Source organism: Aptenodytes patagonicus, chromosome 14 (assembly GCF_965638725.1).
Source record: "Aptenodytes patagonicus chromosome 14, bAptPat1.pri.cur, whole genome shotgun sequence".
In the NCBI taxonomy this organism is placed as follows: Eukaryota; Metazoa; Chordata; class Aves; order Sphenisciformes; family Spheniscidae; genus Aptenodytes; species Aptenodytes patagonicus.
The window spans coordinates 16,032,650-16,059,361 of NC_134962.1; the positions used below are offsets into that span (position 1 = coordinate 16,032,650).

At 45.9% G+C, this 26,712-nt stretch overlaps 1 protein-coding gene across 7 annotated transcripts in view; it reads left to right on the forward strand.

Annotated features, from left to right (window-relative positions):
* The window catches only part of RALY (RALY heterogeneous nuclear ribonucleoprotein), a 168,102-nt gene that overhangs the window by 31,417 nt on the left and 109,973 nt on the right, over positions 1-26,712 (forward strand). Inside the window, exon 1 of one of the 7 annotated variants that reach the window (XM_076351951.1) lies at positions 15,593-15,774. The exons of the other annotated variants lie outside the window; for them this stretch is intronic. The gene's annotated coding sequence lies outside the window, so the exon portion shown is untranslated. Of the gene's footprint in view, positions 1-15,592; positions 15,775-26,712 lie in introns of those variants that run through there. 7 annotated transcript variants of the gene reach the window in all.

Genomic DNA, 26,712 nt, shown 5'->3' on the forward strand with positions numbered 1-26,712 from the left:
TCTACTCCAGGCTGCTGCCAGAATGGCTTCGGCTGGCCGTGTGACCAACAGTAAGTTTTGGCTGTGGCTTTGCGTTCCTAAGGGTGGTTCTAAGGCTCATTTCTTTTATGATGAGAGAGCCCAGAAAGCTAAGGTGGAAATTGCCTGTGTGGAGAACCGTGCGGGTGTGCACCTCTATTTTCCTGACTGTGCTTCTGAGTATAATTCTCCAGTTTGTTTTCTGGCATGGGGAAGGTCTGGGCTGTGAGGCTAAGCCAGGGAACAAGCTGGCTGCAGACTCCCAGGGCTTTCCCGCGTTCCAGCAGCCGCTCTGTTTCCTGGTAGCTCTTCTGCTCAGGCTTTAGCGGAGACTGAAGTCGATAGCATCACGATTGACTTCAGCTTACTTACGAGGCCAGAAAAAAAGAGACTCATTTCATATTAAGGAAGTCGTTGTTGTCTTTCCCCTGCAAATAAATACCATAAGGTGATCAATAGCCGGTGCCAGCGTTTGCCGGGCTGGTGAGGGAGCCGGTGCGGGCAGCGCATGTCTGCTGCTGCTGGCGGTTTCTCCTGAGCTGGCAGGAGCAGCGCAAGCATTCGGACTGGTGTTTGCTGTGGACCTCGGCGTCCAGGCTGAGCCCGTTTTCTTTGGCTTTGAGCAATGCTGGCTGTCATTTCAGATGAGCAGTGACGGGGTGGAAGGTGTAGGCTGCGGTGCAGGACCTCTGGATTGTCTCTGCTGTAAAGAGGAAGCCTGATCTCTTCTACAGGTGCTTCCACTCTTGGTTTCCCTTTCTCAGTTGAGAAGGGCAGAGGTGGTACTTCCACTTGTATTTTGTCCTGTTCTTTATTCTGCAGTTTGTTCTGATTTGGGCTCTTTGCATTATTTTCTTCTAAGGTAAAGGATAGAGAAGGAGTTTGCTTTGCTGGAGCAAAGCCAGCAGCAGAGCTCCTGGATGAGGAGCCTGCGCTGACTTGGTGTAAAGGGAAGGATTGCCTTTTTCTGATCTTCACGGGTGACCAGGGAGGTAAGGAGCCTGCGTCATGAGCGAAACCCCAGGTTAAACCACGGCAATGTGGCTCTGTAGCATCCTTTATGGGCTGCCTGCTCTCGGTGACAACTTGTCACAAGGTTTATTGCTCACATTCCTGGAAGTCTTTTTATGACTCTTGTTTTTGGTGAGCAGCGTTCGGCTTGGCTGCGCGTGATACCTTTCTTCGTGAGGTGCATATGTTAAGACAGACACTCATTTAGTTCGCCATGCTGTGCCCGTGAAGGATTGCCTGTATTTTACTTCTGTCAAGCTAATGTTGTAGATGGATTTCAGGGGAATGGCAAAGCAGAAGAAGGTGGGTCTCTTAAGCAGCACTTTCTTTAGAAAAGGCAGATAATAAGCAGTGAGTTTTGGAAGGATGTTTTATTTAGGGATTGTAAAGAGAAGATTAAAGCTCTTGACAGAGAACAATTTATGTGGAATAAGTGATGGGACTCGATCATTCAGAAAAATAAGACTCTTAACACGTTCCCAGCACCAAGAGAGCTTTCAGCTCTCCTTGTCCCAAATTATTCAATAAAAGCACTGGAACTTCTTTTGATTTCAGTTCTTTATTGATGGCTGTATGAGGAGTTTTTGGACCTAGAAGTAAACTTGCATCTACTCAAAGAAGATGGCCTATGAATATAAAAATCTTGGGTACGTTAAAGGTACTGCAGAGTTATCCAAGATGTTATTTATAGGTATTAGAAATAGCTGTGTTTGTCTTGAAGGGAATTGCAGCTTTTCTTTCCTTGCCCCCTCCCATTAAGTTACAGTCTTGCCTGGCACAGGGTTGTGTTCCTGCATTTGAAGCAGCACAAAGGCATTGCTTGCAGAATTACTGAAAAGAAGAGGGTTTGTGGAGGGGAGAAGAAACAAGGAATCAAATTTTGGGCCCAAGTTTTGATTCCAAAACAAGTTGCTCGTTCTTTTCACACCTTGAGGTTTGTGATGGAAAGGTTGAAAACACCCAGCAATAAAAACATGCTAAGAAAAAAAAAATCTGAAATAAGCTAAACAGAGTGAAATTCAGAATAAACTGTCATCAGAGAGTGTTTATAAACCTGCTGGAGGAAAGGGAGGGAGGAACCATTCGGATCAATAACAAGTTCTTTTGTATAACTGTAGAGCTTTAATTATATCATTTAAAAAAATAATCTTAAATGTGTGCTTTTTATACCTGTGTTGGTAGTTGAGGCTAGATCTGCAGCATTCATGCTGATCTGGGTAATCTGCATCAAGCTGAATAGCAAAGAGGCTCTTAGGAGAATCTGAAACCCAGGAGGCATTTTTCAGACCTGAGTTATGTCACTTTTTTTTTTAGAGGTGCCTCAGGCAATTGCATTTTAAGAAGACAAAGCTTTTGTTTTCAAGCTGGCCTAGAAAAATGCCAAGGATGAATCCAAAGTAAAGGCTTTCAGAAGTTGTCATTTGTGATTAAGTTGATCTTGCTGTTGTGCACAAGAATGCTGCTGCCTTCCTCGGTGTGGTGTGAACTGTGTCTGTTTTTATTTTTGCCACCAGTCCTAGTGTACCTGTTTAATTCAAGGGAGTAATATTACAGGGTGGTTCTCACCTGAAAGTGTATATTTAATTAGAAGGTCAGGTGTCTGCTAGCTCCATCTCTGATATAAAATTAATTGTATGTGCTTTACAAAAGGCAGAACTGAGGTGACACCAGGGCAGAGATTGACTCAGAACCGGTGTTCTGCACAATTAACATCTGCTTGTGTCTAGTTTTGCATTTAAGATGCTGGAACTATCAAAGCCAAGGCTTGTAACAATGAGCAAAGGCTGTTTCGTTTTGCATGTCTTAGGAAATCCTCAGCTTGCATGGAGACAAGTATGCATGCAGACAGTGAATCTAAAGCTTTTCTTGTGGCTTCTCATGTTTCTTGCAGCTTAAAACAATCAGAAATAGTATCCTGCTGTTGCCAGGCTGTGGGCAAACAAGAGAAGCAACTTCTGTGGAGCCTGAGATGAGGGATAGTGTGCAGGATATAACAGATGATGCTGAAGCATGGATGTGGAAGAGTGTATCACCTGCAGTCTGTAGTTTTGTAAGCTCCCAGTGAGGTCCTTCTTGTTAAAGGGTGGCATACTGGGGGTATTGTAATGACTTCCTTTCCTTAAATAAAATGAGAACAGTTTTTGTCTTAAAATCTAACCATCTTAAAGCAGCATTGGCCTTATGAACAGCGTCCAAAGCTGTATCCCCAGGGCAGGAGGAATCCCTGGAGTTAACCTCACCTCCAGAGACGACTGCGTGCCGTAGCCGTGCCTAGCTTTGTTCTGGATATCCAGGGAAAGGCTGTAAGGGTGCTGTGAGTCATCTTTTTTGGCTCTTGTATAACACTGTTTAACACAAACAATCCTGTTTGTTCTGTTTACTGAGGTCTCTTGTATCTTCCAACATGAAGAGACCCGGGAGTGGATGTACCCTCTCCAGGGGGGGACCTGATGAGCTGCTGCAGCTGTTTCGGAGGCGGCTGGATCCTGCATCTGTCACTCTGGCACCTAATAATAATATTTTTTTTTTAAAAAAGCAGCCTTGAGAATATGTTGAAACCAAATACTGATATAGACCGAGATGTGCCACGGAGAAGCTCCTGAGGCAAGACTTGGCCTCGCCTTTGCAGGGAAGGTCCCCCCCCGTTGATTTAAGGGCTTCTGAGCTTTTGCTTCTACCCTGATGCTGGAGCTGAGCGGCAGGATGCCGGACTCGGTTTCAGTAGCATTTCTGCACCTGCTGCAGAGCATTTCCTTTACTGAACATCCATTTGTAGACTTTGCCAGTGATGTTGCACAACTGTCCTTTTTTTGTTCCAAAAAGTCTGGTTTTAAAATAAAAAAGGAAATGCCAGGGGTTTTTTTGCTAAGAGAACAAGAATGAGGTAAATAGCTTGGGCACCTCTGGGCTATGTTCGTGTGAGTTCAGTGATTCCCAGGTGAAGTCTGCAGCATCGTCTGAATGTGGTGTGTGGTGGTACTGAACAATAGGCGCTGAAAAGTGGCATAGCTTTATCTGATGCTTTTGCAAGCAGCTTATATTTCAACAAATACAGCCACAGTGGGAATGAATGTGAACTCATCTTCTGATTGCTACTACAAGCAGAATAAGAATGGACAGGCTAAATGTATGAGCAAGAGCAATAACTGAGGCAGTGCAGCTCCATCTCCTGCTGTGTCAGAATTAAGTGGCTCCTGCTGCGTCCCACCTTCCTTGGAGGGAGAACATCCTTCCACGTGGGGGGTCTGCCTGCTAGTGAGAGTACTTAAACGTGGAAATAAGGGTGACAGTTTCTTGTCAGAGAAGATATTGTGGAAATGATGGCAATGGACACTTGTTCTGGAAGCTGGGAGTAGATCAACAGTGTTACTCATTTTAATGTGTGAATTTCTGAGTTCAGGACTAGGCTGGCAAAGGACACAAGGTGGATGGAGGAGGTGGTTGCAGATGTTCCCTGCCTGGGCTCTTGATGGCTTTGTTAGTCTAAATCTCGTGCTTTCCTTCTGCCTTTAGCAAACTTTTTTGGAAAACTGTCTTGGGAGCATTTGTGAGAAAAATCCTTTTAGATCCTTCTTTAGAAGAACATGGGGAGCACTGGTTCTGTCAGCTCTCCTGCACAGGGAGAAAATATCTCTGCTTGGAGGTGGGAGGTCTGTTTGAACTTAACTTGTGGATGAAGCCCACTGTCTTGGAGAAATAAGGATGATCTGGTGTTCCAATGAAGAGGTTTGGACCTCGACCACATGGAGCTGCATGGTAGCAGCTGCTTCTGTAGATATCGTATGACAGTCAACTGGCAGGCGGTGCCATCTGTGTTCATGTTACCTTTCATCTGGCCTTCACTCTCTCTTCTCAGTTGCATCCTAGACTTGCCACGACTTCACGGTGATTCTCCTGGTCTGAGATGTGGCCCCTGTGTAGAAGATTGCAGGTGGCTGGTGCTCCAGCATAATTGTTTTTTTTCTAGATAGATTTGAGAAACTCTGTGACTGCTCTGGGACATAACCTTGCAGAGCCGATGGTGCTGCATGGCCTGACTGAGCATGTTCCTGCTGGAAGGGCAGTGTTGTGGTGGTCTGGTGGCTCAACAGCTCCTGGCTTCTGTCCCTGGAGCTGTATCTGCTTGTAAACCAGGTATTTGCTTGTGACTGTTGGTTCTGCAGCAATGTGCAATGCTTAGAGCTCTTACCAACTCCTGAAACTCTTTCAGGAGTTGGTAAGAGCTATAAGCACTGCAAAAATCCTCTTAAGCTCCTCTAGTAACTTAAGCTTAATATCTTTATATTTTTTAACTTTTGTGCCAAAGTTCGGTATACAACTCTTATTCATGCTCACGCATTTCAACAGGCCAGTAAAACTTTGCTATGCACATATACTGCTCACATCTGATGGGTTTGAAAGGTCCTGTACATCCTCCCCAAGCCCAGGGAGTACCCAAGCAGGCAGCACATCTCTCTGCGGACACAGGCGTGGGTTGCTGTAGATCGTGTCGTAAGGATGGGGACCTAGACTGTGGAACTGGCTCTGAAATTTCTGTGTTTAGAAACCCACTTGGTACAGCTAATCTCATGTAGCCAGTGTCCTTTCTTTACCTCCAGCAGCATCTTGGCACCCACAGGGCACAGGTGATGGTGAAGAGAAACATCTGATGGTAAATTCCACTGGAAGGGTGCCTTGTGAAGCTAATGCTGTTGAACAGCTTCATGAGCACATGGGGGATGACTGCTGCCACTGATACACATCAAAGGTGGGCTTTGTTTTTTACTCTTAATTAGGGGTAGAGTGCTTTCCTGCAGGTGGGCTCCCCAGCCATTTGACTATGGTATAAACAGCATTTTCAGGGAGGGCATGTTAATAAGCCGGAGTTTGCTAATACCTCCTGTGAGCAGAACCACACCTCATGATAGGAGAGAGGCAGGAAGGGCTTAGATGATTTTAATTAAAGTTGTTGTGAGGAAGAAATTAAATTTGGTCTCTTGCCCTGCTCGTATTACGAGGCGAGAGCTCAGCCTCTCTGAACTGAGCTATTAGCTGCCTTCTGTTTGCCTAGGAAAAAAAGCAATTTCTTTGTCAGCTTTTACCCTGGCTCCTGGGCCCTGATTGCTTGTTTGTTTTCAGCAACTCCCCAAATCACTTTGAAGATGGGCTTAAACATTGATCATCTCTTACAGTCCTTCATCTTTGTTCTGCCAGCAGACATTACAAAGGGTATCTTAAATTACCTCTTTTCCCAAAATGAACAGGGTCTGTGTATGGTTCAGGAGAATAAAGCTCTTTCAGCTGAAGTATAAATCAGCCGAAGTGTCTGCTCCCATGCTTTGCGCCCAGTTCTCCTGGATTAGCCTTCAGCCCCGTCTGGAGAGCAGCAGGGGTTCCAGGAAAGAAGAAAGCCAAAGTGCTACTTAATTCCAAGGCAAAAGCTACCAGTGCTCTGTTTGGTGAGCAGGATCCTGTTTAAAAATGACTTGCTCTCCCCTTACTGCAACAGTGGGACCTTTCCTCTTGCTGCTGCTCACCAAAGGGATGGGAGCGCTCCGCTGGGTGATGCTGCTCAGCCAGTGGGATGGAGCAGTGACATGATGCCCGGCACTGGTAGCTGCTGGCAGGGTAGTTTGGAGAAGAAACTTTGGATCCCTTCCTTCCTCTTCCGTTTGAGCACTGAGACCTGCCAGGGCTGGGATAAAATACCCCACAACAGCAAAACATTTATTCTGTGTAAAACAGGCAGGAGATAGTGGAGGTGGCTAATTCAGTGCAGAAAAGCCCAGAAGGTACAGTTGAACAGGAAGCAAGATTTAATAAAGCATTATGTAGCATGCTTCTGGTGGCTACTTTATGTATGCAGATACTTTTTTTTATTGTTAGCACTTAAACAGTAACAACTCATGCCGACCTGTTTCCTGAGTTATCTGGAAGGGAGTGCATTACTGACTTCTTACTGAGATGCCTGCTTACCCTTGTTCCTGTAGCACGTTCCAACATACTGGTGAGAGGAGCTCCTGGAGGCTCAGGCCGCAGAGGGGGTTGCCCAACTGAAGGGTGCAAAGCAAACGGGTGGTGCAGCAGCCTGAGCAGCGGAGGAAGAGGCTGCGTGTGTACTTGTGATACAGGCTGTCCTCTGCATTCATTGCTTTTATTATCATTTCCTTCTGCAGTTCAACTTGCAGGTGTCGTATCACCATCCAGTTTTGCATGCTTCTAGCCGATAACGTATGCTTGTTCAAATACTGATTTTCAAGAGGGGGAAAGACACGGTGCTCATGACCTCAGAATTAATAGATTTTAGCCATATATGTAGTGTAAACATCTATATTTTATAGGTTGTTGTGAGGTATTGGTGCATGGGACTATGGTTCAGCAAGTTATAGGCTTTAAGTCATTTGAGTGATTTGACCCATTAAGTCATGTGAGTGGTTTATAGCTTGCTCCAGGTCTTCACAGCTGGGTTGCCAATCTATAGCATGTATGGGGAGTAAATAGCGTATGTTTACATGAAGCCTTTTCTCTAGAAGTCCCAAAAAAGGGGATGAACTCCATCCTTCAACAGGCTGCTCAGGCTGAAAAGTTACCCTGTCTTGGGGCAAAATGCAGTTTGACAAAGCAGCCCAGCAATATCTTATAAATATAGACACTTCTTTCTTTCTTTCCTTGGTTGTGGCAGAAGGGGAGCATTACCAAGTGTCTCTGCAACCTGCAATGATGTGACAGTGATGTGATTGGAAAGAGTGGGGACTTCTGCTTCTAGTGGCTGGTTTTTAAATTTCCAGCTAAAAGCAGGCAGTAAGTTTGGATTTTTTTCTTACCCTGAGGTTTGTCATATTTTTATTTCACCTCCAGAGCCTCAGTCATGAGCAAGGGGAATCTCTAGCGAGTGGACTAAAGACTAGCTGATAAAATAGATGCAAACCAATTAATTTGCTTTATTCTTGTTTATTCCTTGAATTTTGTTTGTTTGAAGTTTTCTAGTAAGAATAAAGGAGAGCAGGTAGTATTGATAAGGCTTCCCACCCTCTAGAGTCACCACCATCCTGGTTCTTGTCCCCTTCCCAGGAAAAAAAAATCCGGTTTTGTAACAAATATGGAAAATCTGGAGGACTTGCTAGCCAATCTTTGATATCTTTCGTTACAGTATGATAGTATCTGAAGCTTTGTGCATATAGCTAGTGAGAAGTAGCTGTGGCTCTGGAGTTTATTCTCTAAATATCTAAAAGGTAGGAGGGCATGTGACTGGCCCTGACGCTGCGTGGTAGCAGAGCTGGGAACAAAGCTAGGTCTCCTTATCCCAGTTCAGCCCCGTCAATGTTAGTTATGCTGCTCTGTCATCTCTCCTCCCTCAACCCTGCCTGCAAAAAATCTGACTTGCAGCCGCAGTAGTTGACGGTGTCTTGCATGCCTGAGCCCAGCCTTCCAAGCCTGCTGCCTCTCCCTGTCCCCATTCCTAGGGGCTTCACCCTGTCACAGCTGATTTTCTTGCAGAGGGGACTGGACTCTGGGAAATGCATGGCATGTGATATTTAGCTCGGTGCAGGAGCATAGCAGCCATTTTTGCAAGGCTTAGCGTTGGCTCGCAAGGAGGTAACATTCTGCTAGGCACCTTCCTTGCTAGGAACGTGACGGATCTGGCTGGAGTGCCTTAATTTTGTTTCATATTGCTGCATCTACATATTTTCCTACTTTTTGTCTCAAGAGTGAACTCCTGGATTTTCTTATTGCAACAGACATGTAATGCAATTGGGCTTTTCACAGGTCATCTGGATGCTGCAGTAGAATGCAGCTTATTTAAAATAAAAAGGTTGTTTGCACTGGTGCTGGGGGTGATGTAGTTCTGGCCTGGTTCAGCAGATCCAGCGCTCTGTTCCTGTGCTTGTGCCATTAACCATCGTGTAAAACTGCAAAGGCCCCTGCGGGACAGACGTTTATTCTTCAGATTCCTGGCCAAAGTTACCCATGCTTTCAGTCTTGGTAACAAAAGCTGTGTCTTAATCTTGAAAATCATCCGTTGAAAAGTGTATTTGAAAAAAGTACGGACATGGTGATACTGAGTTCTAGTGTGAAGCCTGGTGCAGCACTCCTGTGTACAGCTGGATTTTGTTCCTGCACGTTTCCAGACAAAGCAGGTGGTGTTTAATTTTTTTTGCATTTAAAAAAAAAAATCTCGAGTGCTATGTGAGGCTCTCACATCTGTGCGCTCTATGTAGGTCAGATGTGTGTTCACTTCTTTATGAAGACTAAACTTGACAGCGTTTCCTTTCCGCAACCAGGGAGGGAGAATCACAAAATTCGCATGCCGGCTCTGTAAGGAGTGTCCTTAAGGGAAGACCCTGAAGGGGATGTGTGCAGGTGAAGTATGTTAGCTTTACCACGTGCTTCGGGTTTGTGACAATGAGCTTTATTGGTGAAAGGTTTATCTAAGCTGTGCATCCATGGTTGATGGAATGTCCTATCAGATTAGCCTTAGAGTTCAAAATACTAAATGCTTCTATGCCATGCTTCCAACAGATACCTCTTGCTTTGCTCTGACTAAAAAGCCTGTTTCCTAATCTTTGAAGCCTGTGTTTCTATTGCTGTATTTCTTAAAATGCAAATCACTTGCTCTCCTCCTCCCCCCCCCCCCCCCCCGTCAATCCTGTTCTGGTATTTCTTGACCTGTTCTGAGTCTGGCTGTGGTGGAGGATAAAATAAGTTGGAAACAGACAACCTGTCTTGCACAGAAGTATGTTAGGAACTTGATCTAACACCCTTTAAAACGGTTGAGAGTCTCCCTTTGCTTGATGGACACGGCCTCAGATCCGGATGTGTTTGGTCTTGCGGAAGATGCTCTACTAGGGTGAAACTAGTGGGGATCAAAGATACGGTTCCTGCTAATCTACCCACTCGAGCGTGGTCCTCTGATCTTCTTAGTTTGACTCCAGTCCATGGAGTAGGGGACCTAAACCAATCTGACTGGTTTCTACATGTTGGAGAGTTTCTTTTGTCTTCAGTCCTGAAGTTATGTGATGATGCAAGAACTGTGTTTCTCACAGAAGGAAGCTCTGGGGAGGGAGGAGGGAAAACTTGAATATGTGACCCCATGGGACCCTAAGCATCCATTAAAAACAGATAAATAGAGGATCTAGGGTTTATTTTAAAGCTGAAGAGGGAACTGGCTCTGCTACCCAAATTATTTTCCCCAGCTGAGATGACCTTGCAAGTGACCGTGATTGAAACAGTGGCAGAGGAGGATCAGAGTAGATGAAGATGGATGCATGAATGTCCTTATGCAATCCAGTGCAGTGTGGGAGATACTTCTAGTGTTAAAGCTGATCTGCCTGCTCTGCAAGACTGTCAAGAAACATTTGAAATGAAAGAAGGGATGCACCTGTCACCTCCTCCTTCAGCAAATGACTAGCATCTACAGCTCTTCCTTCAGCAAATGAATGATCATCTACAAGCACTATCAGCCTCCCAAGAGACTCGAAATTGGACGTGAAGTTCTGTACTCTGAAGCAGCTGGATGAGTAGCCAGCGCTTCAGGGCCTCTCAGCAATGAGCAGATCCTAGTGGCTTGAACAGTAAATTGTAGAAGGTGGTCCACCCAAAGCTGACTTGGCTGTGATTGATCTATGGATTTAGGAGCATTGGTCTTGGAAACTGGTATGGGTTGTATCACTCTTCCAGTGTGGGGAAATGGACTCTGGACTTCATGGAGTTGCTCAAAGTTGTTTGGAAAAGAGCAGTACTGGAGCACTTGAAGGGAAATTGGAGTAAAATTTCTGTCTGTCCTATTCTGCAAGAATTCTGGCTGGAATCCTGATTCTCGGTGTGTAAATATGTGAAGTGAGTGTGTGAGGACATCTCAGTACAAATCTCTGCTGGAGAGACCACCTTGCTAATTGCTCTCTTGCTGTGCTCAGCAGGAAATCAAGGGACAAGATGTTTCCTATGACTGCTCTTTCCTTTCTTCCTAAGATGAACAGTGCATTGTTAGGGAAGCTCCTGAGTGCAACCAATCTCTTAAGTCCCTGCTGACCAATTGAAACTAAGAGGAAACTAATGAAATCCCTATTGTCACAACATATTTTTTGGGGGGAAAATGCAAATGTGCTGGTGAGTCAGGAGACCCACTGGGAAAGCTGTTCAGCTTGTTTTGGGCAGAAGGTGAGTTGAGATGCTGTGGTGGCAGTGGTGATTTAAAATAAAGGCAGAGATCAGAGCGATGTACAAATCTGCTGTGCTGTTGTCTCTGGTTTATGCATGAGCACAGAAGTGGAGTCCCCAGAGCTGTCAGGTGTCTCGGCTATTCTGGTTAGGAAGCAAACAGAGAAGCTGAAGTGTTTTGCATTTTAAAATCAGGGTGTAAACTCCTTATTTTCGGAGAATAAAAAAAGGAGGGAGGAAGAATGCTGTTCCCTGCCCTGCCTTTACGTAAGAAGTGAAATGACTCCTTTGGTCAAAACAAGTAATCTTAAATGTTTTTGTGGCAATAAGTCCTTTTGAGAAAGGTTTGGATGAAGTTTGTGCTTCAAGGGGAGTGAGCCTGGCTGAGCCTTTCAGCAGCTCTACAAAGCCTTTATTACTTTTATGTAAATTCAGAGTTAGATGGGAGAGGATGGGATGAGGCTGAGTTCAGGTGCTGCTAATAGCGTCAAAGTTTGGAGGAGAAAAGGATTTTGGTAGGCTTCTGCATACATCAGGACCTCTAGTCATGGATAAGTGACCATTGCTTTACCTGGTTTGTGAGGAAAGACTTGCTTTTCAGATATTGGGGCTGGTTTTTCCCCTAGCAAAGACCTTTGGCTTGAAGGTCTCAGTTGCCACAGGTACTAAAGCTCAGGTGATGGAAGATAAGACTTTTGGTGTACAGATACTCTCAAGACATTGCAAAGTAAGATCAAGACACTGACTTTTACTGTTGTGCTTGTGGCTGCCTCTTTGGCACTGCTCTGGATCCAGGTGAGTGAGTGAAGCCCGGCTCCATGCTGTTATCAGTCCTGCGGTGGTGCACACAAGCTATAGTTGCCCTTGGGGTGGTGGGCACCACCTCACTCAGAGGAACCCAGTAACCGGAGAGCCTCTCCCAGCCCAGAGACTGGGCACGGCAGGTCAAGGCAGCCAGTCCTGCATTGCCAGGAAAGCGGTGTTTGCGTGACACACCTGGAGGCAGGTACCTCTGCATCAAGTGTACTTGTAATTACTGGGTGGGTTGGCCTCCGGGACCAGGATGCCTCTCAAGCAGCCTGTTCATTCTCTCACTCCTTATAATTAGAAGGAAATCAGTCCTGTACTTGAGCTGTTGGAATAATTTCCCTGACAACCAAGCACGGTATCTCGGGTAGAGCAGCAAGGGCCATAGAGGTCCTAGGACTGTCAAAAGTCTACCAAACTCTGCCCCTGCTCTCTGGGGTAACTCTGATCCCACCAGCCATGCTGTATGCCAGCCCTTCTCTGAGAGGAATTTATTAACCTTCTGCCATTGTTTTCTGTCTAAAGCAGCTCCTTGTCCAAAGCAGCCAAGGCAGTGCAAGGCTGTGTAGGAATTGGGGTGAAACTGCCCCTGCCCCTGAGGCTCTCTTTGGGACTGGGCTCTACACCCTGCCTAGCTATAGAGCCTTTGCATACCTAGCCTCTCTGTTGGAGTTGAACACATCCCTGTTGCTGATTCAGGAGCAAACCATCATGGTCAGAGTTCAAGAGGCACTTTTGCGGCTCCAGCACTTCATTGAGGTTGTCCCCATTAGCTTGTAGTATTAAAAGAAAGTAAAAGTTCAAATGCGGTGCTGGGCGGGGGAGTCCTGTCTGCCAGCCCTGTCCTGCTGGCAGCCCTGCTGATACACCAAGGTGCGCCCAAGGGTGTGCTTTGATTCGCCTCTGTGCACACATGGATTATTTTGATCTTAAATTGTACGGGAATGCCACAAGAGCTGGGAATCCTGTGTCCCCTGCTTGCTCCAGTTTATTAAAATAACACATTCATAAACAATAACTCTTCAAAGCAGTGTGCTCCAGAAGCTGCAGTTCTGTATCAAGTGTAAAACATGATCCTGCAAAAACCAGCCTGTTCCTCTGTGGGCAACTTGCAGTTCTGGCCATCCTTGAAACAATGTTCAAAACAAGGTGTCTACTGTCCATTTAGCAGAGCCTAAGACTCCTTTAGATAAGAATATGACGCTGGATGTTGTCAATGAGATCTTATTTGTCCCTTGGAACAGGAATTATTTCCTTACAGGTGTCAGCAGTGCCTCCTATACTGTGGGATTTAGCTGCAGATTAGCATGTGTTACTTGGCTTAAAGGAAGAAAAAAAAAAAGCCACACCAAGCAATTTGACAAAACTTAATTTTTATCTGTATTTTATTACAGTGACAGTAAGGAGCTGCCCCAGCCTAGGCTGAAGCTTTCAGGTGCTGGTGGTTGTGTGTATGTCACCCTGTCCTCCTCGGAAAGGGACTGAGGAGGTGGGAGAAGTAACTTTTTATGCCTTGTAAAGGGGGAGAAATGCAATGGTTTCATGATGACTGAATGATGTAAACTGGGGAGGGCTCAGAAGTCGTGTGTGAAACTTCAGCAAGAGCCCTGCACGTCTGTACTGTCCCATCACAATTGCACATTTCCCTCCGGTGGAATTTAATACATTTCAAGGTAATAATCTGGCATAACCAGCTAAAAAGTTGAATCAAAAAACATTCTTCCTACTTGTGATATTCCCCGAGTAAAATATCTGTCATTAACCTTTTGTTCTCCATAGACACATCTTACATTCTTGATGGTTTTGCTACCCTTTTCTCTTCCAAGATAAATTCCCCCCAAATAACAAGTGGTCTTATGATTTCAAATTCTGTATTGTTTTTTGAGTGTTGCACTGTTCCTTCCCCTCTCCCTTTTGCTGTCTGAACTTCTCCATGGATCTCTTTTCTTTTTTTTTTTTTTTTTTCCCCAATATTTATTCTGCAAGATTTATTCTTGCAGCCGTTTTAGCAAGATGGCTAGCAGCAGACTTAGGGGGGAAAAAAAAAAAAACTCAGAATTTCACATTGCTTGGCCTCAGGAGCCCCAAGTGTCAAAAAGCCAATAATAAACACTGCCAAATCTCAGAAGGTGGTGGGAGCTGGTGACCCTGTACTGTTTGGAGAGACTTTTACTATAATTCCAGGTTCCTGCTGCAGAGGTGCCTGCTGGTCTCTCTGAAATGCTGTGCTGCACCTTTGCATATGATCAAGGCAAGGGGGTTTAGATTTCTTTTTTTTTTTTAAAAAAGTAGTATTCTGTTTTAGGCCCCAAAAGCCAATGAAATCCTTGAGGTTCCTTATGGCTCCTCTGTTCTGAGTGCATTTTAATTTCTGTATACTCATTTGCTGTTACACCAGCTGTAAAGCAGGTAACGGCAATGATCTTGGAAAGGCAGCATGGGAAAATGATTATGGTAGATATTAAATAGTTTCATAGCCATAGTTTGGGGAGCTTTGCTGGGGTGTCGGGGAGGATGCATCCTCAGCCTCGATCTCTGTAGGACCAATGTGCGTCTGTGCTTCGGTATGAAGTGTCTTTTCACACTTTATGGGCATTCTTTATATCCCTGCTTTCCATTCGATTTGGCTATGTGCTGTCCGTGAGAGAATTGATGACTCTCGCTTGTGCTCTGATACGTTGTGCAGACTGAGTTGGAGTCTAATGGCTGAATTTCGCAGCTGAGCTGGTGAACAAGCCCCTCTGGTGCTGGGGGTGCAAGGTGGCTGTTACCGCTACAGTGTGGTGTTCTGGTTCATGACATTGCTGGTGTGGGTATAATAAATGACTTCAAGAGTGGCTAAAATGTTGTAGGCCTGATGTCAAGCTTTTTCCAATGTCTTTGCATGGGGCTTCATGTGGCAGTGCAGGAGCAGCATACACGAAAATGAGTGTAATGAGCATTAGAAACAGTTCTCACGTCAGGGTGATGTTTGAACAGAAGTTGCACAGACCAGGGTGGATAGCTGGAGAACACGCTGGCTTTGATCCAGAGTCAACCACCGCTTGCTGTACCCTCTTTGGTAGCACAGTTCACCTTGTTCCCAGAAAGGTGGGTGAGATGGCAAACAGCAGAGGTGACTGTGCTTGATGGTTTTATGGGTGTGACAATGTCCCCTTTCAGAAAACGTGTCAATGAACGCAGTCTGATGTTCATCTTGGTCCACACCTTAGCTGAAGGAGTTGGATGACTTTGAGGGTTTTTGTATCGATGTGTCTTGTTGGATGTAGTGGTACCTGGACTGTCCTCCTGACCCACACCGTAGATTTGCAGGATTGGGATCCTGTCTGATGGGTGCTAGCACAAAAATGGCAGAGGAAGGTAGTATTTGTTGAAGATGTCTGGAGTTGTTGCCTTTATCTCTGACAGTCCAGTTTGTCTTCAAAGCTTGCCAAATTCTTGATCTTCATGGTGGCAGTCTTGTCCGCTCTGGAAGAGAGGTCTCCAGGCCAAATTTGTCATTTGTGTCTCTCACTTATATGCTGGAGCAGATAGCTGGCTGGGCAAGCCCTGTTAGTATTCCAGGGGGAATGTCAGCTGTCTCCATCACTTGCTGCCTGCATTGTGGGCAGGCTGTGATAATCTGCACTGCTATTTCATTTGCCCTAGGTATGTGTTAGATGTTGGACAGACTGGGAGGCCCAGTGCTCATCCCCAGAGGGCTGTGACCTCCTGCTGCAGGCAAGCCAAAATCCAGCTGCTTTCAGGCTACCTGCAGAGGCAACGTTGACGTGGGGAGCCAGGTACATTATACATAACAAGGTATTTCCTTTTATCAAGAAGATTTTATTCACTGTGTAGCTTTTTCATGCTAAAACAATTTTACAGCTGATAAGCCAAACTTAGCTCGCTGATATTCTGGTATGAATTGGGAGTAATTCTTCTGACTTAGCTAGAGCTGCTTTGATATACAATAATGTAATGGGAGAATGGAGCTCTGTGATAAATAGGGCCTTAGTGGGGCAAGAAGAGCAGCAGCCGGTAGACCTGGACCACACGGCTCAAAAGAAACCTTCTGACCTCATGAGGTAGCCTTAGTACTTTCTTCTTGCAAAAAATCAGGCATCTCCTATTCTTTCTGGAGTCTTGTCCAAAGGTCTCCCCGCTCTTTGTTGTATACAAGTTAGACTTCATATTTCAGGGGGTGGGATAGCTACAAGCTTCTGGGGTGATCTGTGTGCCCCAAGTTTGTGGGGAAATCAGCTTTGTCATCTCACTGAATTGTGAGAGGCTGATCCCAGCTCAGCGATAGTGTAAGTGAGCTCAGAGATGGTCTGCCAAGGTGGACATCCAAGCCCTGAAGGCAGGGCTGAAGGTAGGCTCTTCCACAGGATTCATGCAGCACAGCCCTAGCAGGATTTGCATGCATGTGCCTTTGCAAGAGCTTTGTTTGTTGCTATAATGCTGCTTGGTCTCCACTCAGATGGACTCATCCTGCATGATGTTGTACCAGCAAAGGCGATGGCACTTTCCAAGCCTTTACTTCACAGTACTACTTAATTCCTTGTTTTGAATGCACTGGAAGCGTATGAGTCTCTCTGATCCAAAGCTGTTGAAGCCTTTGGAAAGTTTCTCACTGGTTTACTAGTTCTTGGATGTGATTCTAGCTGTATATGGAAAATTTGAGGGTAGTCTGCCAAGCCGGTGCAGATTGGCCTGAAGTCCACAAGCAGGCATTCACTGTTCCCCCTCGTAAGCTTCTTCCTCCAGCACCCGTGAAAAAAGCAGGATGAACCATACTGATGGGGTTTGAAATGTGCTGTGTTCTTCAGGTGCTTCCTCTTCCCTTTGGCATCTTAGATCTTTTCCATAGTAAAGAGGGTCTACCCTTAGCACCAGCAGCTTTCTGATGAGCAGAATCTCTGAAATGTGAAATTCAAGAATTAAATCCCTCCACATTCACAGAAGCTCCTGCAGTGCATCCAGGCCAGCTCTGGTCACAGCCGTGTCGCTTCTGCTCTTCCTAATGTGTAATGCTGAAAATCCTGAGCTATTTTTGCAACTATAATTAATCAAGGAAGAATACTTGATTATTTTTTTAATATAATATTCACCTGTATCTTTAGGGAAGAGAGGGGTTGGTGAAACTTCATTTCCCTATATGCCTTTGTCCTGTGGTTGGTAATTATTTTTAAACTGCCCATGATGTTGTGAGTTGGGTTGTTGTACAGTTTTTTTTTGCAGTTGTCAAAATGTCAATTCTAATGAAAGTCTCCACAGACATGCTGTACCTAAGTGATTTAAGCCTTTAGGCTAAGCAGGCTGCTGATAGCATTTTCAGATGAGTCAAAGGTTTGTGTATGTCTCTTTCTAATATATTTTTGTTTGGTTGGAATGTCTTCATCAAAATTGGTTGTTGAAGGTTTTTCTCCTTTTTAAAGGCTAAGCTGCTGCCTGTCAACTCACTACAGAGCTGTTTGGAATTCAGCATCTTACTTGGCAGTCACATTGGGGAAAAAGGAAGTGCCTGTGTAATAATAATAATAATTGAAAATTAATAGTAGATTAAATTAATACATAATTAGAAAACACTAATGCTCCCTGCAAACAAAGGCTGATTCCTATAGGAGGTTTATGAATTGAAGAAAAGTATATGGTGCTTTCCCTTGGCCCTGTCTATTCCAGCCTGCAGATCATTAAAGCAATTATAATTTCACAGAGGTTTGATCTGGAATTGATTTCTTTGTGATAATTCAATTTAGAGGCTTGCTTCCTCCAGGGTAGAAAATGACAGATGATGAAGTGTATAAATCCTTAGCACTGTCCGCAGGCACACATAGGCTGGCACCCAGCCGGTGAGGATTTGCTCCAAAGAATAGTCTTCCTTTGACTGTGTGGTTGGAGTCTTGGACCTCTTAGTGCTTAATTAGGAAATGATCAATATCAGCTTCGTGCCAGGCTGTGTTGTAATAGGGACTGGGTGGGAGGTATATGGGGGATGTATACTGGCGTTGGGTCCCTTCATCCGTGCTAGGGAGTATATCAGAAAAATATTTGGCCGTCTGTTCCACAGCCCGTGGTGAAACCTTGGAAGATAATTCATGAGGGTGTTCTACCATGTGAGCCAAACTTGGTGTTTCCCAGCCTGTCAGCTGCTTTGGGCTCATCCTGATGGGCAAAAGCCAATGTAACCTTGTCTATAGCTGGTAAAAGCAGGACAGTTGGCCTCGATGATGCAGGGTTAGCTTTACCCATGTGCAAGGTGGATCTTCAGCTCCTCCAGAACTAGGACCACTGGATTCAGCCTGGCTTCCCCTTGCTCATCAAGGTGTTTCTTCGCTGGGTCTAGCAGCAGTTGCCTTCTGCTGCCTACCTTCAGTCGGTGGCCAGGGTGGGACAGGCATGCTGTGCTGCCCTTCCCTGGAGCAGGGAGTCAGGGTGGCTCCACGCATGCCCTGCCTCCTTGCTGGAGGCTCAGCGGCCAAAGCCATTTTAGTTGTGCTTAGAGGGCTCTGCAGAGGGACTGTGGGTCTCCTGCTTCCACGTGTCTCCTTACAAGACTGTCAAGGTGGAGATGCCTGGTATTTTCAGGCACAGAAGGAGGGAGTCCTGTCCATGACCAAGTCTGCTCCAGGCCTGGCAGATTGTCCCGAGCAGTTCAATGCCAGAGGAGATGTGCATGATGGAACAAGAGAAGCCATGCAGGGAATTAAATGTTGTGTGTTACACAGACCGTGCTGGAGTGCCACTTCCACGTGTGTATGCACTGACGGCTGTGCCACCGGCAGCGTGCTCCTGCCGTAGTGTCTGCCTGGCGTATGCATTGGTACACGTATAGTCTGGTCAGATAAATAGTGCGTGTATCTTATGGCTTAATCTTTTGCTTGACTCTTATCTCTACCATCTTTAGATCATCTGTTCTTGCCGTAAAACAAAGGCACGTGTGGGATGCTTCTTCCCGTGCATGCAAAGTCAACCGCTCTGGTGCGGAGGGGGGTGCAGCAGAGGAGAGGGGCTGCCTCGGTCTGCCATCCCTGTGTGCCGTGGAGTAGCCACACTGGGACGCAGCAACGCGCTGTCTTGCTGCTTTACTTGGGGCAGGGTGATCGACTTGCTGCTGCCCAGTCATGATGGGCTTGTGAAGGCTTTTTTTGGTAGTCAGAGCTGGGTGTTGTGATAAAATGAGTAGACAGAGGGAGAGATGAGGAAGAAGGGAGGAAAGAAAATACACCAAGTCACAGTGAATCTAATGCGGCAGGGAAAATTGGGACCTCATGAAAAACGATGATAAAGTTTGCTAAGCAACTGCTGTGCTACATGTCTCCCCTCCCAATTAGACTGCATTAGTGGCTTGTGGGAAGTAACACAGCCAGTTGAAACTGGTACAGGCAGAAAGAAATATCCCCTTGTTAATTTGCTTTTTTCTTGGCCCAACACAACATTTAATTTTTATTTTGTAGCTTTGTGCACAGACACCCTCCACTTCCCTGATCTCTGAGGCTGTATATTTGCAAATCCTGGTGGAACAGCTATTCGGGCTGGGGGTTTTGTTCCTGTGTATCAAATTGTATTTGTTAAAGTTGTGACTTCAGTTGCTGTTCCATTTTGGGGCTTTAAAAAAAAAAGGAACCTGTTCAGAAGAAGGGAAAGAAATTAAGAGACTTAGCTTTAACTGCATTCGTTAGGCTTGGCGGTGATAATAAGTGAATGTCAGGAAAAGAGGAGTAAAAAAAATCCATGATTTCAATCAAAGGTAGGCAGGAAGGGTTCATGGCTGGGTTACGTAATGCTTCTTCACAGTAGCAAGCGCTTATTCAATGAGTGCATTTATTTTTGATCTATCTTACCTCTATATTTAGTGAGGGGAAAAAGCCATCTCAGCCCTGCAAGAGTTGTACCTTCCAGCACTCTCCCATGACTGCTGTGGGAGCACAGTGAGGTGACATCCTAATTAGGTCCCACGTGGTGGGTGCTGTTGATGTAGGGAGCTGGGGGGCTGCCCTGCTCTGCAGGAGGTTACCCCAGTGTGGTCCCTGGGAGGGCATGAGGTCCTTCCAGTCATGCGGTGATGAGGGAAGCCCTAAGAGAGGACCTCAAGCACCCAAGCCTGTGATTAGAGGATATAGCTCTTCCCAGGTGCTGATGAACATGGAGAGGTGAAGTGACACCCCATGGGGCCCCACTGTATGACACCTCCTTGTTATGATCCAGTGACGGGGCTTGGGGCTGGTTTTTCATGAGTCAGAAGTAGAGTGTAGCCCAGTCATTAAGAAACCAAACTGGCTGGAGCTGCAGCCAGGAATTTGGATGCTGAATGTCCTCTAATGTGGAGGTGGACCTTTTTTTCTCATCTCTTCTGGATCCCTTTGAAGGGGTCTCCCTCCCCTTCACCCCACGGGCTGTAGCTGCAGAGCAGTGTGGTGCCCCGAGCTGCTGCTGCTGGTGAAAGGTCTGATGAGCAGCACCCCGTCACTGTCTGCAGCGGGTTTCTGGAAATGGGAATTTATCTGTAATCTAATGCTTCAGTATCTGACATTTTGATGAGAACATCCAGCATACTGAAAGTAGTAGCCACAGAATAAAACAAATTTGGAGAGTTTGGTGTTTTCCACTTCAGTGTTGGGTTTTGCTCTACTGTTCTGGAACACATTGCTGGGAATGTCAATAAAACAACACATCAAAATGGGGGTTATTTTGATGTTTTGAAATACTGGTTCAAAAAAATGAAACCTCTTTTGCTTTCACATTTCTCGTTGGAAAAACCATAGTTGCACATTTTCTTTCAGGAAAATGGAAACAGTTTTGTTGAGGACTGTTTCATTTTTGTTAGAACCTCAGTTGTCGGGGGTTGCTGCGTGCCTGGGTGATGTGACTTGGTCTTTCTCTGACCTGCGTCATTCAGCCGCAGTTGTAACTTGTTGTTTGACAGAACCGGCATCATCCCTCACTTTGCTCTGTGTCTGCTGCTCTTTCCCAGGAAATAGCTTTACTGTTCCCGCAGTTTCCTCCTCCCTACTAATCTTTTCTACTTCTGGGATATGCTTAATCTTTTAAGAGCTTCCTCCTTTTAAAGAGAAGAGGTTAACATGATACAGCTAACATCTGTACCTTACGTGGCTAAACATTTTGGCTGTTCCTGGTGACTCATATTAGCTGTTGGTATCTGAACGAGTGGGGTGAGGTCTACTGCTCCTTGCTGTAGGTGCTGTCACCCTTTCCAAGCAATTACCCCTCGATAATGGAAAAACTATTTCAGCTTTATTGGAATATTTGTACATTTTTGCAGTAGCTTTCCCTGTTTCTCCTTCCTTCTACTCTTTCAGTGAAAATGGACAGAACGGGACCATTTCTTTCTGCAGGTGAAATGTGTCCAGAAAAGGAATTTTGGTCAAATCCAGGTACGTTGCTGGTTTTAATGTACTGTGGTATCTGGGCAGTGGTAGCTCTGTGGCTGCCCCTGCTTGGGTCAGGGTCTCAGCGTGCAAAGGGCATTATTAAACTCGGGTTGTGTCCTGAGTAAGTTATACTTGGAGTAGGTAGGATAGAAAGAGGTGATGAGTGTCCATCAACAAGCAGTGGAGACCCAGTGGTTGTTCCTGGCTGGAGGATCTCCTGAGTCCTGGGCTGTAAACACAAGGCTGGTCTTTCCTCCTCAGCTGTTTGCAGTTGTGCATGTTGTCACCTACATAGAGCATGAAAATGCATCCCAAAAGGTCATGGAGGCACACTTGGAAAAGCTGCTCTGAGACAGATCACTTTTTACCTGCTGCCAAGATGAACTTGTATGATAATGAGCTCCAATATATTAGAAAAATGTTGCTTAAAGCATCTGGGTCAAATTGAGCTAATTGGATCTAACCTCACTAATTCAATACCCCAATTAATTCGCTGTGCTCTGAGAAACCTGCGGGAGGGCTGTGCTTTGCTATTCTCCGGTGTAGGGCACAGCCCAGCATTTGATTGTGGAAAAGCAGCCAGATGTTTGGCAAGGACTTTGGGACCAAAATGAGTGATGGCCTTATACATATAGCTGCCTGGGGCTGTAAAGTAACTATATCAAAAATGCTGTTTCATGAAAGGCAAAATGTTGGTGGCTATCTTTTTTTATATAAAATTTGGGGAGGCTGTTTGCTCAGAGGCTTGGATCTTGGCACTCACATCAGATGTTAACTCAGGCTGGGCCCTCCCCAGTTCAGGAATGGGATAAGCACAGTACTGCCGCAAATACTGTCGAGCTATTCCAGATTTTTCAGCATAGAAACTTGCTGCAAAAAGAAACTGTCATTGTGCAGAGAAACAGTTCTGACTCTGCAGAGGGGTTCACGTTTGCAAGGACCAATGCTTGTAAGTGGGAGTCCCCAGACTGCTCTTGAAAATTCAGGTTTTCGGGTGCAGTCCCTTGCTTTGAGGCACCACAGTGCGCCTTGAATACTGCAGCTGAATCTCAGCTGAGCCATGTGCACACAGATTCTTTCCAGTGCCTCCCTCAAGCCCTGCAAAGCCATGTGCCTCCAAACTCTTTCCTCCCGTGGCTGCTCATATGCACCCTGCTATACAGACCAGAGGGTAAGCTGGGAGGAATATGCCCTTAATGTTGTATCCCAAGCTTTGTTTATTTCCTGCTTTCTGTGCATTTTGGGGGGGGGGGGGGGGGTGTCCATGTCTGTGTTGGATCAAGGCAAGATATTGTGCTGCTGGAGGCAGGGTTTGAATCTGATTCCTTCACCATTTGGTAAAATTAGAGGACGGTATGTTCAGGGAGAGATCCCCAGGTGAATGCCCCCCACCCAGCACCGTGGGGGAATAGACATGATGTTCCTAGCTTTACTGACATGCTTGCCTTGCTTTGACCCCTTCATAAGGCACCATATGGTTACACTTAAGTGATCGGAAGTGCTGAGCTGCTTTTTAAAACTGCCTAAAGACAAGGAGAATTGAAAGACTGCACGTTTAGGGGCTGAATCCTGTCTCTGGCTGGATGCAAGGCAGCTGAGCTTACAGTTTGGGGTGCGTTGAGGGCAGCAGCTCCAGAACCTCGCAGGGATGCTCGGGTCTCTGCTTGTCATGAGCACTGAGTTGGGAGAGGAGGTAGAGCCTGTGGATTTGGGAGCTGGTATCTCAGCTGCTGCCTGTGCTCTGATAAGGGGAAGAGGAAGCCTTGATTGCTTCCCTTCTGTGTGCAGATCCGTCCTCTTGGACCAGTCTGGATCCCTCAGACAAAACCTCTCATCACAACTCACTATGACCTTGTAAATTGGTTGCTTTAGAGGGTTGCTTATAAAAGAAGCAGCCCCGTGGGAAGCTGCATGTGCCCTGCCTCTCGAAGGCAAGGAGCTGAGATGGCTGCAGCAAGTGAGCACTTGCATTTGCTCTGCCTCCCGCTGCCCTCTCTGCGTGTTCTTCTCCATTACCTCTCCCCGCCAGGCTTTTCTGCCCCTCAGAAATCTTCTGTTTCTTGAATGCTCTCTTCTTGCTTTATGGTGGGCATTTTTGTTTGCAGCCAAGGAGGTGGCTTTGCCAGTCACAGGGATCTCTGACTTAAAATGTGGGTACGAATTCATTTGTGGTTCAGCAAGCCATTGCCCCCGTTATCTGGCAATGATCAGTCTGAGCCCCATAGATGCCTTTTTCTGGTGTCACAGAGGACTTGCAGGCTCCTGGTGTAAGGGAATTGCTCATCTGCACAACTTGATTTCTGGCATAGTGGAAAAATATACATTGGAGACTGCTGAGCTAATAGACTGGAGTGACAATGATACAGATATGTCTGGCATCTCCGCAGCATTTCTGCATCACTGATGAGACAGGCAGAAGATCCCAGGAAGGCTTGAACTAGGCTGGCGCAAAAGTCCCCAGGAAGTACTCTGCTGTGCTGCGGAGTCTTTGCTATCTGACACTTTCTAATCTACGTAGCAGCCCAACACAGAAAAATGTCTAATGCATTTTGATTTTTGTCCAATTTTGAACTGGCACCGTAGTTTATAAAGATTAAAAGTTGTTTTGTGCTATGAGAGATAAAAATCTTGCAGGTCCACATGCAAGGATGGTTACTGGTGCATGAAAGAACTACCACATTTTATATCATATGACTTGAATGTGGCCAGTAACATGGCATTTAAACCAGAAAAAGAGGGAAGCAGCTCTAATGATTTTAAATATTTCCATTGTCCCAGTCCATCATCTTTGAACTAAATGAAACTTATACCCATATGCACTAGAAGCACTGTAGGTTTTTTATTTTATTTTGTTTGGATTTTGTTAGAGTAGGAAATAGCTGTCTGTCCACAATTGTTATTCCTTCTGCCTCATTCCTTCCCCCAGGAAGGAGGCCAGCCTTGAACTGCAGCGGTGGTTGTATGTAGAAGAGACTTTGCCCAGTGAACAGATGGGTTGAGAAACTTGGCTGAGCATAGTATCTCACGGAAACTTTTTCTCATTGAAAGATGATGCTTTTTTTCAAGAGGAGGGGCAGCAGAGACAGTAGGACACCAGGTGGGTGACGGGGATGCTGTCGAGGTGGCACCTGTTCTGTGACTCTGGGGAAGGTCAGCACTGAACTGTTGTGGGGGATGTTGAGTAACAGCCACTTTCTCAGTCCAGGTATGCCTCTGCAGGTGAAGATAGGGCAGTGTATGTCATGCTTGCAAAGTGTTTTGGGCTCCCTTGAAATGAGAGGTGTAATATGAAGGCAAGATTGTATTTAATATACCATGTTTAAAGGCAGGACTTTCAGTGGAGCCCAAGTATCTTACTGACTTGCATTTTGATCAAATACCCTTGAAATTCATTACCTACCTTCTCTAGGTGTTTTTGAAAAGCCAAGCCTAACAGCAGGAGGGAATGCAGAGGGATAAGCCATGTGTAATGCCAGCAATAAAGATAGGTGCTGAGCCCTATATATAGATATTCATCATATAAAGATAGGTGGCTCTATCTCTCCTCTAATGTATTATGCAGTATGTTTCATATGATCTAGCTTTAGTACCAATAAAGCTTGTTTTAAATTGGATTCTGGGAGAACAGGCAGAAAGGCAAGCATAGCGAGAACCTGCCCTTTGCTGAATAGTGATGTCCTGTCCCAGCTGGGAGCAGGCATGTTAGCAACTGGAGCTCACAGTTACAACAGGCCTGTGGTCCTGCCTTCCTCTTGAAAGCACAGGGGTGTTGGAGAAAAGATTCCTCCCCCACACACAGAAGTAGGAGTCCCAAGTTGATATTCCTGCCTCAACAAGACCTTTACATTTTCTGAACAGCGTAGATCTGCTTAGCTGCATGACTCAAATACTCTTCCAATCTGTTTTCCTCATCCCTTAAGGGAATGGGAAATCAATTTAGGACAAATTGGGCTAAATCAAACCAGGGATGATGCTCTTTGAAATCAGGGAAATGCTTATTTAAACCAGGTGGCTGAGGACTCTGTTGCCAGGACCAGTGTGTGCTGGGGGTCAGGTCTGGGCAATGGGTGGTTTGGAGGTGCTACTTTTGCAAGAGGATGCTCAGGAGCAGCATGCTGCCTCTTCTGCTAGTGCCTGCCTGCTCCCTCCCCTGGAGTTACACCCGCTGCCTCCCTGGCCTGCGGGCAGGGCAGCAGAGAAGGCATTAATCCTTTTGTAGGCATCTCTAGCAGTATCTAGGTGGGGATCAGCTGTGTTTTCTAGGTACAGCCAGACACAAGCTAGTACAGTTTGCAGGGCACTGAGCCTCTGCTAATGAGCCCTTGGGACACACAGTGTGTTAGCATGAGGCCAACATGTCCCTTCACATCCCCTGCCTCTGCCCTGGCATCAGTCTGGGCAAGTGGAAATCCTTAGTGTATCTTGCCAGGCAGCTGCAGCCCCACTGAGGTTTTGTAGTGGAAGCTGCCGTGGGTGAGTGGGGAGATAGCAATGCTCGAGGAGCTGGGTTCTCCTGCTGGTGAATTCCCTGTGATGTGGCCCAAAGGGCTGGGGCTTCTGGTTCCCGCATCTCCAGAGTGAACAGAAGCAGCATTGCTCCAAGCTGGGAAGACAAGAATTTGTCTTCTGATGTAAATCACTGCCCCAGATACTGCTCTTTTGCCCCAGTGGTTAGTTTGTTTGCTTTGTTTGCAATAGTGGAGTCTTTAAGACCACTTCCAAGCATAATGGGATCATTTGGTGCAGGAAAATGCCACTGGCACCAGCAGTTTGGGATGGGGAAGCTCAGCCAGATGCCTTGACCTTTTCATCCTCTAAATGCTGAGTTTCCACATCAGAGCACATAACATTGCACTGCAGGATTTATGAGGTGGGTGAGCTACATCTGCAAAAAGAGCACCCACCAAGTCCTAGCCAGGAAGACCTTGAAGTCCTAAGGCAAAGAATAACTGTATTCAGCAGGGGACCCTTGGCCTGACTCTGCACGCCCCCATGCTATACAAAGCAGTAGTTTTACTCTGACATGCCTTGTTTCTGCTTGCTGGATTAGGCTGTGCCATGTATGAGTGCACTGGCTGATCCTTCACCTTAAAGTTCTTGCTGTGACCTCTCGCCAGCATGGCTGTTGTGAAGCGATGGTGGCATGTGAGGTGCTGGGCCCTTGTATCTCCTCCCCTGGCGTCTTGCACAGAGCTGCTCACGAAGTTGGTAAGCCCTTTTTTGAGGATGCCACAAATACCACTGGTGTCTGGGGGAGATAAAGGCACTTACTGCTTCTGTTTGAAGATGAGCACAATCCTCAGAAGTAGATATCGGCATGTTTTCTCTCTTGGGACAGGACTGCCCAGGAAAATGGATGTGACTG